The sequence below is a fragment of the Solea solea genome, chromosome 5, assembly GCF_958295425.1.
Source record: "Solea solea chromosome 5, fSolSol10.1, whole genome shotgun sequence".
NCBI lineage: Eukaryota > Metazoa > Chordata > Actinopteri > Pleuronectiformes > Soleidae > Solea > Solea solea.
The window spans coordinates 19,704,438-19,719,661 of record NC_081138.1 but is presented as its reverse complement, the minus strand read 5'-3'; the positions used below and the strand labels follow the sequence as shown (position 1 = coordinate 19,719,661).

Here is a 15,224-nt window from a genome sequence, read left to right as displayed (position 1 = left end):
CTGACTGTGTGTGGAACAATCACTCATTTGTTCATTCAAGTAAAAATAGTGTGTGCAAATAGGTTTCATTTTCTCCTCCCCTTATTTTACGATTCAGTTTCACTGTTAATCTTCAACACTTTGTGTGAAATCACTGAGGATGTGTTCTAGTGACATTTAGTTAATTTTTATTGGATGTAGTTGGCTACAATGCCAAACAATCTTCACACACACAAGAGAAGGATGCCGATAACAATGACAAGGATAGACACAGTGACAAAGACAGACTCTGAATGTATGAGCAATCGAACTGTCCCCATTTATTCTTGAATTGAGTTTTAAGGTTTGCAGATGTTTCTTGTATCATTTTTTTGTTTTGGCAATTTAAATTTGCAAATCACTGTTGTTGAAAATGCTTCTTCCTGGCAACACATATACCTGCACTGCTCTACCGCATGACAACACTCTCTCAATTCAAGTCTGACTACGCCGTCTATTACAGGTGGAAACATCAGTTCCGCATGAGATGGGAGTTAGCAGCAACACAGCTGCTGCACGAGAAAGCACGAGAAAGGATTCAGTATACTTAACATTTTTGTTGCTCTAAGCCTTTTTAAATATCTTTTAGTCATTACTACACACGGATAGACAAACATGATCACATAGACAGCAGCTGGCAGACAGGCATGGAATAAATGCAGCATAAAAGCACACATTATTTATTTATTGTTGTGGAAAAACTTATCAGTGTCCCTGTAGAATGTTGCTATTGTGCTCAATGCACTGTGTTGAGTAAGAAAAAGTCCCTTAACAACCTTTACGCTTTAACCCATTCTGAATATAAAGCTGTTCTCCTGCTGCTCATAAATAATGCAGGACGTGTAAAGCAGATACATTACGTACATTATGTCTTGTTGAGACACTGTTTTTAATGAATAAACACTGCTAAGAGCCATTACTTGAGAGCAAAGCCTTCCCTGATGCCTCTCCTCCCCTGTGCATTGGTTGACCGGAGTTGTTGTGTTGGGAAGGCAGGGACTGTGGCCTGGTTCTGACAGTCTAATGTTCATGCTCAGTAAATTGTGTTGGAATTGGTCCCATGGGGCACATGAATGTGACAATGGTCTGTAGGTTGTAAAGACTTATTCACAGACAATGTTGTGAGTACGCGTGCCCTTTTCTTTTGAGTGACAAATTAATTATTCATCTCCCATTGTGGGATAAAGGGTGTGGGGAAGAGAAGAGCGTTTTTGTACACAACAGATAGTGAAATCTGATGAGGGATCATCAAACCTGAAATGAAGATAAACGTGATTTGGAAACAGTCAGGGGAGCATATTTATTCCAAGTCTGAAAATGAACCAGATCAATGCCAGCAAAGGAAATTAAAAATGCTGAGGATCAGCATTCATGGAATCATTGTCTCAATCTTCCTTCTGTAATAGTAATCAATAGCAGAGCCGGTCCCTGTCACCTGGTGACTCTTCAGTAAACAGTGAATGGGTGAAATTGTGATAGCATGTGTGCAAGTGCTGGTCACTGCCATGGCTGACTTCGTAACAAGAGTTGCTCGTCTCTTTTTTTTGTAACCAGTTAGGTTGTTCTGCCGCCCTACCATTACACAGCACTGTGCCAATGGGACCAGCATCGTGCCAATGGGACCAGCATCGTAAATGCAAGGTGACTCTCTCCACCATATAGGACACCTGTCATTACCTCTCATGCTGACTTTCTTTTATGTGAGGCTGCATTTTTGCATGGCTGCAACTTGTTTGGCCTCGCCAAGATCAGGCCTCTGCAGGCAATCTCCCGGGGTCATAGGTAGGGATTCTGCCTATTGTCTCCTGCATTTGCGCAGCATTCTGTGCTTAGCAGTGACACCTGTCTTGCTCCATTTCAGGGCAGCATGCATAATTGTGGGTCAGGGGAGCTGGGTCGCTGTGATTGGGGCTCAGCTGGGTGCAGTGTGACTCCTAAGGTAGCCTGCTTGTGTTTAATATGTGGCTATCACCCAGGTCTTTTTGCTGCAGTGTTGAGCCGCAGAATTTGCAGCTCTCGTCCTCCTGTTGTCTGGGAGGCTTAACCTATGCTCAACTTGTAATAATTGTGTTGGGATGTAGGGTAACTTCATTGTTTCCCCATTCATAAAGGAAGAGGTTTTGATCCTTTGAGCTCATCTGAGGCAACGTTAGAGATCAATTGGAGTCATGTTTACAGATAACTTGACAATGTTATCTGAATGCAATACTGTCTCTCATATAACTCTGGCCTCCACCCACTCAAGAGAGATATACTTGGTTCTTAATCTGCCACGTTCCTTTTACAAGTAATACCACACTCCCAGAGGTCAAGAAAACTCTTCAAATGACCAAAAACAACTTGAGATTATTCAGATCAATTAGATGGACTGATGGGGAACTTAAATAAAATAGATGATTGGATACTGCCTTTGTCCCAGTATTATTGAATGAAGTGTGTACCTCCACTATGCTTGAGGGTGACAAGCCCCCTTTTAACTTGTATTTGAACAGAAGAGTAGTGCTGAGATCTCGTCATTGAAAAATAAATTGTAAATACATTAGTGAAAACTACATATTACTACCTCTAACGACATACTTGCCACAGTGCTGAACACACACCTTACTTGTTTGATCTTGACCCTCCATGTCTGTCACTCTCCCTCCGTGGGTCCCACGGCAACACATGGTGCACAGGCAGGTCAATTCTTGAGCTACCAGGAAGTGGTGAGTTGCCAGCAGTGCTAACCTTTAACGCCATGGATACCAGGAAGTGGCTGCAAGAGAGGAGGGCGAGCTGGATATGTGGGTGGTAGAATATCAGAAGAAGATCAGTGAGACTAAGGGTGGTGAAGAGGGATGGAAAAGATAAGGCTGAAGGGCAGGAGAAGGAGGTAGCGGTGTGTGTGTGTGTGTGTGTGTGTGTGTGTGTGTGTGTGTGTGTGTGTGTGTGTGTGTGTGTGTGTGTGTGTGTGTGCGCCTGTATGTGTGTGGTATGGAAGCAGAGAAATTGCACAGTGAAGTGCAGGAGAGGACTATAAATACAAACCTGCTGGCAGCACAGTAGGCAAACTCCAGCCAGGTTGGAGTCGTTTCCATAGCAGTAAATGTCATTTATCTCATGTATTGGCCCATTACGACCTCTCCTTTATGTGTTCCTGCTCAGGGATCCCCTGCAGTCTCACAGCAGGGCCAGCGATGCACAATTGATTGGGGAGTCATTCTATTTCTGCAAGCAGACCCTCACTCATGTGTCTTCTTGCTTTTGCTCTTTCTTTACCCCAACATTTTCTCTATCTGCCTATTCTCTCCCCTCCCTCTGTCTATCCGTCTTCCCCTGCCTGTTCCTCTTTATCTGCCTCCCTGCCTTCCACTGCCACTTTGCCGTCTTCTGCCTCTGTCTCTCCACTCTCTGTGGACCGGCTACAGGGGCGTTTTCAGGCTGCTCTGGCAAAAATCAATAATATCATCCTAATTCAAACTGATATCAAAAGGAACAGGGCCAACAAAACATTTCTCTGTAGACTTATCATAAGCCGATGTTTTTCCATCCCGTTTATTTTATGTCATTTGGTCCCTTCAATCTCCTCTTTAGAGGGCTCCTCTGGGTTTCACTCACACCCCATGTCTCAACAGAGTTTAGATGTTACAGTTGATGCTGACAAATTCAGGATGGGTAGCCATGAGTATCTATGAGCGCTCGTTTATAGATAGTGGCACACAAAAGCACTCCTGCAATAACAGAGGGAGAAGCCTGCCTTAAACTTAATTTTAATCTTTAATAAGTGAGGCCAGGAATAAAACAAGTAATGAATTCTCAGAAGCCCAGTTTCTCAAGAAATACAGGGGAGATGAGAAGAATAATGTGGGGTGCATTAAGCCCTCATGTTTATTCAATTTTAAGTCAGATTATATAACTTTCTTAATGTAATTATTGCAAATCACCAATCTCACTCCCCCTCTGGCGATACCAAATCACTAATGGTATTATTCCACACCCCCTAAAAAAATGCACATCAGCATATTTTCTGCAATCATAGACCTCTCTGTGAAGCAGTTCTAGTCAGGTTGTCTGAGGAGATCTTTTTTTAACCTCCACGTGCATTTACAGTTCAATATCAATGAGATGACGTGATTAAGTTAGCACAAAAATGGACATTTTGTGGTTGGATGATTCACAGTCCATATGGCTTGCAGTTGGTATTACTGGAAGCCTTTTGGAAATGCAGTAAGCTGTTAGACAGTTTGTAGTGGGCAACACAGCAAAGGACAAATCATTAACAACCTAATCTTGTGTTCCTTAACTGCAAATGGAGTCTGACAGTTTTATATTTAACAAAAGAATTCAGCCTTTTTTATGCAGTTTCGGGTCTTTACAACTGATGAGATCCTTACGTTACACCACATTACTCCACCAGTTTCCAGATACTGTAATGTTTATCTTGAAAGCGGTGAACTCTGTTGCAAAATGATTTGCAGTTAACTGCTGCTGTTATTCAAAGAGTAGTTGAGTAGTGCTCACGGGCAGTCACGTATAATTCATTTTATATATGTGGGAGTATAGTGTGAATGGGCAACCTATTTGTCATTGTTTTATGTACTAAGACATCCTGACAGTCAGTCAGTAAAATTATGTCACACGCAGTTTTCAGTTTATATAAGACCTTGCTGGTAAAATGAAGATGTGATTTTAGGACGGGCTCCATCTGAGTATAATGATCAGTTTGTTCCCCATAATTGAAGAAAAATGTAATTGCCCCCACTTTGGTTCTTGATGCTGGAGGTTGGCTGTCAGCATCAAACAGTTTGCACAGGTGCAGCTAATTTTATAAAGATGTCCTCTCATAAATGATTGGTTACTAACTGGTTTCTCTGATATAGTGTCAACCAGGCATTATGTAAGATAATAGGTATGTAGAAAATTATATGGAGGGACAGGCAGCAGCCCAGAAGACACACTGAATTCAAAAGGGATATGATGTTTTTTATGCATACAACAAACCAAGTTATAAGGAGGTGGGAGATGCAGTAGATCACCATTCATGTACTGTATTTATAAACCAAATCTGTCTTTTTTAGGTTATTAGGACCTTTACACATTAACAGTGGTGTGAACAAACAGCAAAAAAATTGTATAATTTGGAGGTGAATTTCAGCACATCGTCTCTATTCACTTCTAGTGTGATCACATTAAGGAAATAAAAAAGGACAAGGGGAAAAAAAATCACCTCATGGGAAGAAACAGGTGCAGTCAGCCTCTATAACAATGATACGCTGGTATTAAGTTAATACAATAGAATAGAAAATAGGGATGGGGTTTTATTTTCGACACATGCTCACATTGAAATGTTGAAATGTCGGGGGGGGGGGCTTGTGGGATTTTCATGTGTATTTGTATATTGCAGTTTGTCTTTCAAGTTATTAAATTGCCTATTCAAATAAACATCATAAAGTGCGCTACACAAATGAAGACGGCACTCTGGTGGACACTTAACAAGTGCAGGTTCAAAAACTTGAGCCGTCAGGTGAAAGCCTACCTCTGTGTCCCTGCCACATCCGTGCCAGCGGAGAGAGTTTTCTCTGCCATGGGATTAATACTGAATAGACTCCGAACTCGCCTTCTTCCCAAACACATGAACATGCTTGTTCTTGAACAAAAACTAGGCCGAAATGGTAAGATAATTTCACCTATTAGAGATGTGCGGTTGGCGGTTACACCCACGGACATCGATAATCCGTGGAGTGGGTGGATTGCGTGCGGATGGGTCGCAGTTGAAATAAACAAAATATATACATAGGTTAACATATTGACTAGATCTGCTGTGTTCCTTGTGTTTAGCAGACTGCTAATACAATGAATGATGATCGGGTGTGGGTATTAATTGTGGAAAAAAAACATTGCTTCGGTTGGATGGCAGGTGGATTATTAATATTTAGCAGTGGGTGCGGATGACATTACAGCACATCCGTGCATCTCTACTTTTGAATAATGATGTTGAATAAACATTTTAAATTTGCAAAAGTCTCTCATTTTTATTATCACTGCCTTGATGGTCATTGGACATTACAGTCATGTTTTTGAGCCAAAAATTAAGTCGTACAGTGTAGAATATTTTCCACCCTCTGCATTGCTGCTGCTGTAAAGCAAAAAAATTATAATTAGACACGTGGGCCTCGACAATCGACTCTCAAAATGCCGCGTCGTTCCCATCCCTAATAGAAAATGAACAACATAGAGCTTACATTTTCACTTTACCACTTCAGGACATACTTCACAATTTCTTATCAGTCAGTTTTGGGATATAAGGAAGGTCCCATTTGTTTGTTAACAGTCCCAACTGTCCAACTGCTAAATTAAATTGTGTATTTTATCTGATAAGGCTATTGTGTACCTAATAGAATCATTCAGTATCTTTGAGTGTGTTTGTCCCACATGTGCAGATATGAAAATCAATCAAGAAATGTGTGACCCAAAAAACAGTCTTGTTTGTTTTATTTTATTTATTTGTCTAAAGTGTGGTAATTGCGATAGACTCCTCAGCAATAGACTCCTCAGAATCAAAATCATGTTTCAAAATATGAGGAATTTGTTCTGGTCGTGCAAAAAAAGGGAGCAAAAAAACTACTTTATGGGTGTTGTGTCTATTATGCTTTATACACAGAAATAAAATGTTTCTCAATAAAAAATATAATCCACACTAAAAGCCCCAAACTGAGTCTAAATGCTGTAGTACATATCCCAGGCCTGTTTGTGGTGCTAAAACGCTGCCACAAATACACCAAAAAATGGTGAAGACTTTTGCATAGTAATGTATGGATATATGTATTCATGAGGTCCAACCAATGCCTTGTTTTTTGTTTTCATTAATCTATCAATTTGTCTAGAGCTTTACATGAGGGTTGAGGGGAGTAAATAGATAAAAGAAAGAAGCTGAAGTACAGGAGAGAACCTGTGCGCACGCAGAGATGAACATGCCATCTCCCTCTCTATTCATGAACGTTATCAAATTAACAAATCAGATAAATATATAACATTTAAAAATAAACAAATAAATAAATACTTAGTGTTCATGAACATGCAATTGTGGCTTATTGTTTCTGTAATAAAAATAGGACATTTATTAACTCAATGTTACAGCATGTTATGACCTAGAGAGAAGACAAATATTTTAAAATACTAAACAGCAGAGGGTTGAATAAGGTCAGTAAGTATTAAGAAGTTTCTTTTTTTCCATTTCAGAGAGGTCAAAGATATTTCAGTCAAGCTAAGTCCGACCACGCCAACGCAGTCCTCACTCCGAGGTCTAATCAGGTAGGATAATTAAAATTACCTGTGTGGGTGGACCATAGGGCATTTAAGAAATTAATGTTTCTCATTTACATCAGATGAGTGCAGAGGGCCAGTAATATCCATTACTATGTGCATCTCAATAACTACTGCACGAATTGTCATTAGATGTCACTTTTATTCACCTTTTCAGGCAAACTTAACCACAATGTCACACTTTGGGTTCTGTGTTGACTTTGCATGTAACAGAAAAGAAAACTACTTCATGAACATGTGTATTTTATCTCTTATGTGTGGCCAAAGAAAACAAAGACTTGTCTTCTGGCTGTGAGAAAGTCAGCATTGTGTTTTCTAGAGCACAGAGCTGCTTTTGACAGTGTTCCCTGCAATTCAAGTGTGAATGAGAACACAAAACACTTTTCCATGTCACCAGTCTGCATATATTGTGATTCAGTGACTGCATATTTGATACCATCTAAAATAGAGTGTCTTGTTGTATGCAATAACACCAGTGATGTGTGTGTTCGTTTAATATGTGCCAATGATTTTATTTAAATTAAGACTAATACCTTGCATTCTATTACAGCTGTTTCCTCTAACGAGCACTCGGTAGTAAAAGGTTAAATAAGAGATTAGGGAGCATTTTCTCAGTAGTAAACAACTAATTAATCTTACCACCTCCATACAAGATTATCGTATCTGTATAAATTGTTGGCAATAAATAGGTTTTTATTTTCCACTTCCAGGAAAAAATCCATCCATATTGGTGAATATGGGTAAGATTACAGAGGTAATAAAAGTGAGTCAAATTCAACCAAGCAGCCTTCATCCCAGTTACCATTTGATAAAACCAGCAGAAACATGTGTGGCCCCTGCTATTAACATGGAAGCCAAGTTTACTAGTGGTGACATTGTCTAGACTATGAGTAGTCGGAAGATAAATTTATCAAAAACCAAGAGCCTGTCTTTACCTCAGATTGGTCCAGGAGAGGCCTGATGCAAATTAAAAGAAGGTTACCAATTATCCAGGAAAATAAGGGAGAAAACATGTCTCAGACATCCAGGAGATGACAATTGAAAAGGAAACAATATACAAACAACTTGTCAGATTGTTTTCTGTGGGTCACCTATTGAGAAAATGAGCTACAGTATAGGTCATAAAACTGATTTTCATATCTCAGCCAAACTGATGGCACAGTAAGTCTTTGAGAAAAGATATAACTTTTGAATTTACCATGTCAACTGTCAGGAATAATTACTTGAATTACTTTCCTGAAAGATGCATGGACTCTTTCATCATCGACATGAAGACTGAGCCACAATGACAGAATGGACAACACCAAAGGCAGCTTATCTGTTCCATCAAACAACAATAACAAACACTTTATTATGACAACTTAATAATAATAGCCACTAACGGTTCCACAAACTTTCGCATTTGATTTCATATTAAATACAATAAAAATAAAACATAATCAAGTAGTTTGTATTTATTTCTCCTTAGTGCACACTTTCTCCTATGTTCTATGTCGCACTCACTCGGCACCGCTGCTCATAAACTCAAATGTAGACGGGCTTCCGCCTCCACTGAATCACGTGGTGTAAAGGTGCTTCATATGTTGAGAGAGAAGGTAGCGACAAGACTGATTGGATCACGTGTAATTGTGAATTGAGATTATGACTTTAACGATTTATTGTGCAGCCCTATAATCAAGCAATAATGTACATGTACTGGTTTTCAATTAACCCACCATATAAACGAAAAATGGAATTGTTACTTTAAACAATATATTATTGATGAAAACACAGTGCACAAAATATACAATGGTAAAATTATAATTTGTGATTAAAAACACATGTTGAATTGTGGTCATATTCATGACCATTGCAGATATTTTAATAGTTTAATATAGAGTGTCTTGGAGTTTACTTTGACTGTGTTTCTACAGGTTTCCCATCCAGAGTGCACCTCTTATCAACCTAATGTGTGTCCAGGAAGCTCTCCTACCAAAAGCATTTTCAGAATATAATTCCATTTGATCCGTCCAAACATACAGACCTCACCCACTATGAGGTTTTAATCCACTATGAATCATCACACTACCTCCATCCCTAATCCAGAAAGACGAGTTATTATTCCCATGGCCACCAGTGGTCCTTGAAGATAAAATGTTCAGGTAAATGTAAGCATTTTAACAGCAACAAATGCAATGACAATGTTCCTGTTTGTGCAGTCATCACTGAGGGGTGTAAATGATAACGCACAATATGGGGGCGAAAAAAGGTGGATCACTGAAGACAGATGTCAATACCAGGTCCAAACTAGGCCAATATCTCTGTCTGTACCTTCACCTCATCCACAAGCTGCTCAGCATCACAATCAGACCAGCAGCACTGATGTGGTGATTCAGCATAAAAAAAACAATGATCAGCCGGTGCGTTCAACATTCAGCAGCTGCTTTGCATTAACGGTTTATGGTCGAATGTGAATCTGTTGAGGGCGGGATATGAGGCTGATCTAAATATGCACACATCTATGGGTTGTGATTTCTAAGGGAAATTTACTTGAAGCTGTACATACACAAATTTTTACCATTTTTTTCCCCACATGCCATTTGTATCTTTTATACGCACGTAAACTTCACGTATGGATATCAGACATGAACTTTGGCTAAACGGTCTTAAAGATTTGGTCCAGACATACTCCAGAGTTTGATGTTCATATATGGCAGAAAGAAGGATACTGTTGGAGTGAGATGCACTCACACCAGCTAGAGAATCTCCATAGGATCCAGGCAAATGAGTGGCACCCATGGCTTGAGAATGCAGGAAGGAACACGATTGCCCATTAACTTGCTGTGGATTGTCTGAAGTTTTTCCTGCTATGTTCTCATATGATCTCTCAGACATAAAATTGACACTATACAAGGGAGATGGCAGGAGAATCCCTGTGGAGTCGCTAGGGCAATATCTGCCGACATTCTCATTCAGCCGCTCTGGACAGTCTCCGTGCATGTCTGAAAGCAGCTTTATTAACTGGCGACTTAATTTGTAGCCAGACCACAATTTCTACAGATCATTAAATATCCCAGGGATATGGATCATTATAAATTCAGATGTTTTTTATTAATATTATGAATATGAGTTCATTTTTCTTGCACTCTCTTCTCAGAGCAGCCACCTGTGGGTTTCGGTTAGTGATGATGATACACATCACATCATCAGCACACAGCCTGAATGTGCCATCCCTCTGCATGGTGTCTGTGGGATTATCTCTGCTGGCAGCCTCCTCACATCAGCATATATATTTCCTATGAGTTATTCTACTCCATTTCATTAGTTTACCAACATTTGATGCTTTCAGGCTGGAAGTACGATCAGGGATTAGATGTTGTGACTTCAAATTCTTCTTTTCTCTCGGTAAAAACAAACCGCTTCATCATATTGTCGTACAGCCATCTGTGCTATCAAGTGCACAAATATGACAAATTCAGGAATGACTAGTGCAAAAGTCTTACATTTCAAGCTTTTCAGCACAGTCTCTTTATTTGTTAGCCACACAAAGATGCTCACTGTCAGGTCTTATGAGTTATTCAAGATATTGGGGTATATTATTAGAAAATACAACATCTGATTAAACACAGACTGCTGTGTTGATCCCTTCAAGTATCCTGCCACCTCTGTCAGATATATGAAAAGCATTAACATGAAAAAGACTTCCATCTGCACAACAAAGTGTGCTGCTGTGACACAGCACTGGCTCTGATCACACCTGGTATTAACATGCACCTTGAGTGATCCCATCACAAGTGGACATCTCTAAGTGCCTCACTTCACACGGGCATTAGAATGCGTCGCCACATTTGTCCTGAATGACCACTTGTGATTGCATCTCACCTCTCCGCTCTGTATGCAAATTAATATCATTCCACTTGCAACGACCAAATACGCTGTTGTTTTTAACCAGCAGGAGGCTGCTTAAGGACAGCCCTCTTCTGACGATCCTACTGAAATAAGGTTTTGGCCATGTGCAGTCCAGACCACTTCTTCTTTTCCAAATTGTTTATTGGGCTTTCATCAGAGTAAACAAAAAGCAATTGTATGTGCGAAGAATATAAATTGTTAGTCACACATTTTGAAAAACAAAAATACCTCAACAAAAATCAAATCAACCTGCACAGCCATACCCCCTACATTGCATGAACCCAACCTTTTAGTAGCCTTTAGCTCAATGTGAGAGTATTTAATTTGTCATCAAATTTACAAGATAAGCCCCTAAAGCAAAGCTGAATCAGTGAGTATGTGAGAGAGATGTCACTGCCAGGTGGTCAGAATTAGCCACCTGGCTAATAAGGCTGTAAAGACTACAATTGTTTGGTGCTTGTGGAGAAAAGTATAGCAAAGGAGAGGAGATGCCAAACAGTGTAATATCAGCATTCAATTTTCTCCCCTGAATCTCATACATGCAGAGCAACTTATGATCTGATCAAGGTGTATTAAACAACTTTTGCAGTACCAGGTGTTATTAATATTTGGTCCTCCATCTTAAAGATAGAGGGGCCAGTGTGACATTAATGTTGTCATTCACCCATGTCAGTGGTGGTGCAGAAGAACTCGATTACGTCAGCCTGCATGGTTGCTGCGCATGCTCTCTGTTGCAAAAGACTTTCCAATCCAATTGATGGTTGTTTTACTCAAAAGAGACAACAAAGACAGTAATCATGGGCACTTGGAAATAAGTTATGCAAAGAGGTCTGACGGATACCAAACAAGTACAACACAGTGCTCAAACAATACTAGTGTGGACCAATGAAAAATAAACTCTAGACTGTAGAGTTAAATGGATTTTTTTACAATGTTGTACCGAATAGCTATTGTAACAGATGTGAATGGATGAAACATAGCTGGAGTAATGTTATTGCTTCTCATAGATGCAAAACTGCATTCTGGTAGAACAAGAGAACAACATAGGGAAGGTTGCTAGGGCATCTGTGTAAGCACTACATGTATGTACCTACACTTGCTCTGTGAGTTCTCCGAGTTTGAGTCCAATGAATAAAATGAAATTGTGAGGCCAAACTATAACAGAAAATTGTCAGGCAGAAATAAAATAAAATGGCAGCAAACTGCACAGTCTACATGTAGAGTCTAACCCTCAAGTTGCTTCACTTTTACAAAGACCACAGGTTTGTAGTAAACATTACAGCAAATAAGAGATCAATACTTCATTAAGAAAGTATCTTCAGTCCCCACATCCATTTAAGGACATTAAAACACATACCATACTTGTCATTTTTGATCGTATTGCTGAATTGTGTCCTTTTTGGCTTGTAAAGGATTAAAACAAAATTATGTTTTGTAATATATTTACTTTACATGCCTAGTTTGTTCCTCTTTTCCACATCTAATAAAGGTAACACTGTAAGAAGAGTATCGCCAGAAATCCATTAAAACAAAATCCAAAGATAAAGGTATCATAATACCACCCACGTGGTTTATTTGGTTAGTAATTTATGGGTTGTGCAGAGCACAGCACTGCAGCAGTGACTACTTTACATTAAAAGTGCTGTTAGAGCACAGGAACAGTTGGGAAAAAACAACTGCAGAATAAACAGGAAGAGAATTATTCATTCCCCATCACTTTTGCATCCACATGAGGGTCGCATCCACATGAGGGTCGCAGGGGGCACTGGTGCCAATCCCAGCTGACATCGGGTGAAAGGCGGGGTACGAAAGAGAATTAAAACACTTAGAAAATGTTCTTCAACACCATCATTGTGTGGCTCCTGGTATGCTTCATATAATCAATTACATCAACCAATTGATCTGACACTTACAGTCCCTGACCATGCTAAAATTGCTTTGCTCAAGATCCTTCAGGAGTTGTTGATTTTTTGACTTAATTACAGTTGCTCTTTTTGAGGAAATATGTGAGATGCTTGAAATGTGAATGTAAAATTTAAGGAATGCAGCAAAGTCAAACAAGAGACTCACTTATTGGATTGTAATGCCTGCCACAATTTAGCTTCCATGAAAGTGCTGTGTTTATGTGGTGATTACAATACATAGATTACACACCTGTTGCACCCCTACCGGCTATTTGTATTTGATGGAGAAATGGAAATTATTATCCGACATCAATTCAGGTTTATTTCAAACTTTAACAGCATCAACTACCTTATTATAGCATTTAATGGCATTTGGAGTGTGTGAAAACTACAGAATGAAGGCCTGCCGAAACAGATCAGTGCTCCAGTTTACACCTGCCCTGTTTACAAGTCTAACCACCACAACTTCAAGAGTCTGTATTTACATTTAATGCACTAAATCAGTGTGAGTGCCAATCAACAAAGTGCAAAAGAAAAGCATAAGCATGCCAGGTTTACCCGATGAGTTATATGATGATTTTAGTAGTGCGAGTACGGATACTCATTATTCTTAATAATGAACTGAAATGCTTGTCTGGACGTAGATTGTTTTTGTTGGGAAACACCATTTTCAAGTTAGCCTGAAAATAGCCTGACAAAAAATGGGTCCTTTAAAATAAATTTGTTTTGTCAATTGTGTGCTTCGTCATCTCTGTCAGTACAGCATTTGTCCTGTCAATCCACTGGCTGTGGTTTCTTAATGTCTATGATGATTCCTTTTATTGTGATGTGCAATTCTTTGTGAATGTGTGTGGTCCTGTCGACCAGCACCCTACCACCAAGTGGAGACCACGATGAGTCGATTCTGTGGTTCAGTTGAATCACGCTGAGAGGGTCCCCATCAATACGAAAGAATCTTCAAAAGGTGGCCTCACTCTCTCCATAAGACCTGACCTGTTTTAACAAGCAAGATTTTAATGTTTTGTGTTGTCCACTTTTGATGTTGTACAACATTTACACTGAAGCATACCAACCATGCAACACGAATCAAATACAAACAAATGCTCAATAACCTGTTCAGGACCTCATATAAACTCTAGTTCAATAACTTCTAAAGTCGCAATATCACATTTTAATCTTTACAAGCATTCATCCTTGTATCCAACAGTACTAATAAAACAACTAACATAGCCAGTATGACAATAGCATTTAGCTTTTCCTCAAATCAAAATTAGGCAAGCTGTGAAAGTATGCATGCTACATCTGGCAAATGCTAATATTTGCAATGACCAATCTCTAGGCAAAAGAACACGCTCATAATTAAAATTAAAATGTATATTAAAATTAAAATATTATTATAATTAGAAACTATCACATTCCCCCGCAGCAAAACGTTGACACCAAGGCTTAAAAAAATATAAAATAATAATAATTGACAACAAAATGATATTTAAACATCTTTCTTCTCAGAATATTTAGTGTTTAATTCACCCGGCTATTATTTGCAAAAGAAAATAATAACGAAAACAAACAGGCTGAATTGCATGTTAATTTGGTAAAATATCAGTAGTGTTGACATTACTAATCAAGAGCTTAGCACTTTAAATCACAGTCATTGGTCAACAACGACGAAGCTACAAACACTCCAGCCGCTATCAATGAACACGCAGGCAACGTAGCATAGCTCAGCCAGCTAGCAACACTAGCACAACAATATTAGTTTACCTAGGAGAACAGCAGGGAGGAAACAGTGCTTTCCAAGGTCCCAGTTGCTTCCTTGTCATTTATCCTCTGTTTGGATCAGTTCACTTGGAGACAAACTGTGTTTTACTAACATTGTTAACTTTTCATGCTACTCGTCTCTATCACCTGAGCACGTCTCCTCTCTTCCTTCTCTCACACAAACTTGACCACATACAGCAGGTGCGTCATGAGCTGTCAATCACTTCAGTTGGAGGAGGGACTTAAACCCCTGTGACCTCTAATTAGCTGATTCTTCTCTGATTGTGATCAAATAAAAACAAAAATTCGCCACAAGGTTGATGTAGTGGGGAGCACGATTGCCTTAGCATA

General features: G+C 39.3%; 1 long non-coding RNA gene across 1 annotated transcript; it reads right to left on the bottom strand.

Annotated features, from left to right (window-relative positions):
• Positions 1–2,634: 2,634 nt before the first annotated feature.
• LOC131459103 (uncharacterized) lies at positions 2,635–15,012 on the bottom strand. Its single transcript, XR_009240201.1, has 3 exons — positions 14,877–15,012; positions 13,988–14,105; positions 2,635–2,773 (listed from the first exon to the last, which is right to left on the bottom strand). It is a non-coding gene; the product is annotated as an uncharacterized LOC131459103 (long non-coding RNA).
• Between the last annotated feature and the right edge of the window lie 212 nt (positions 15,013–15,224).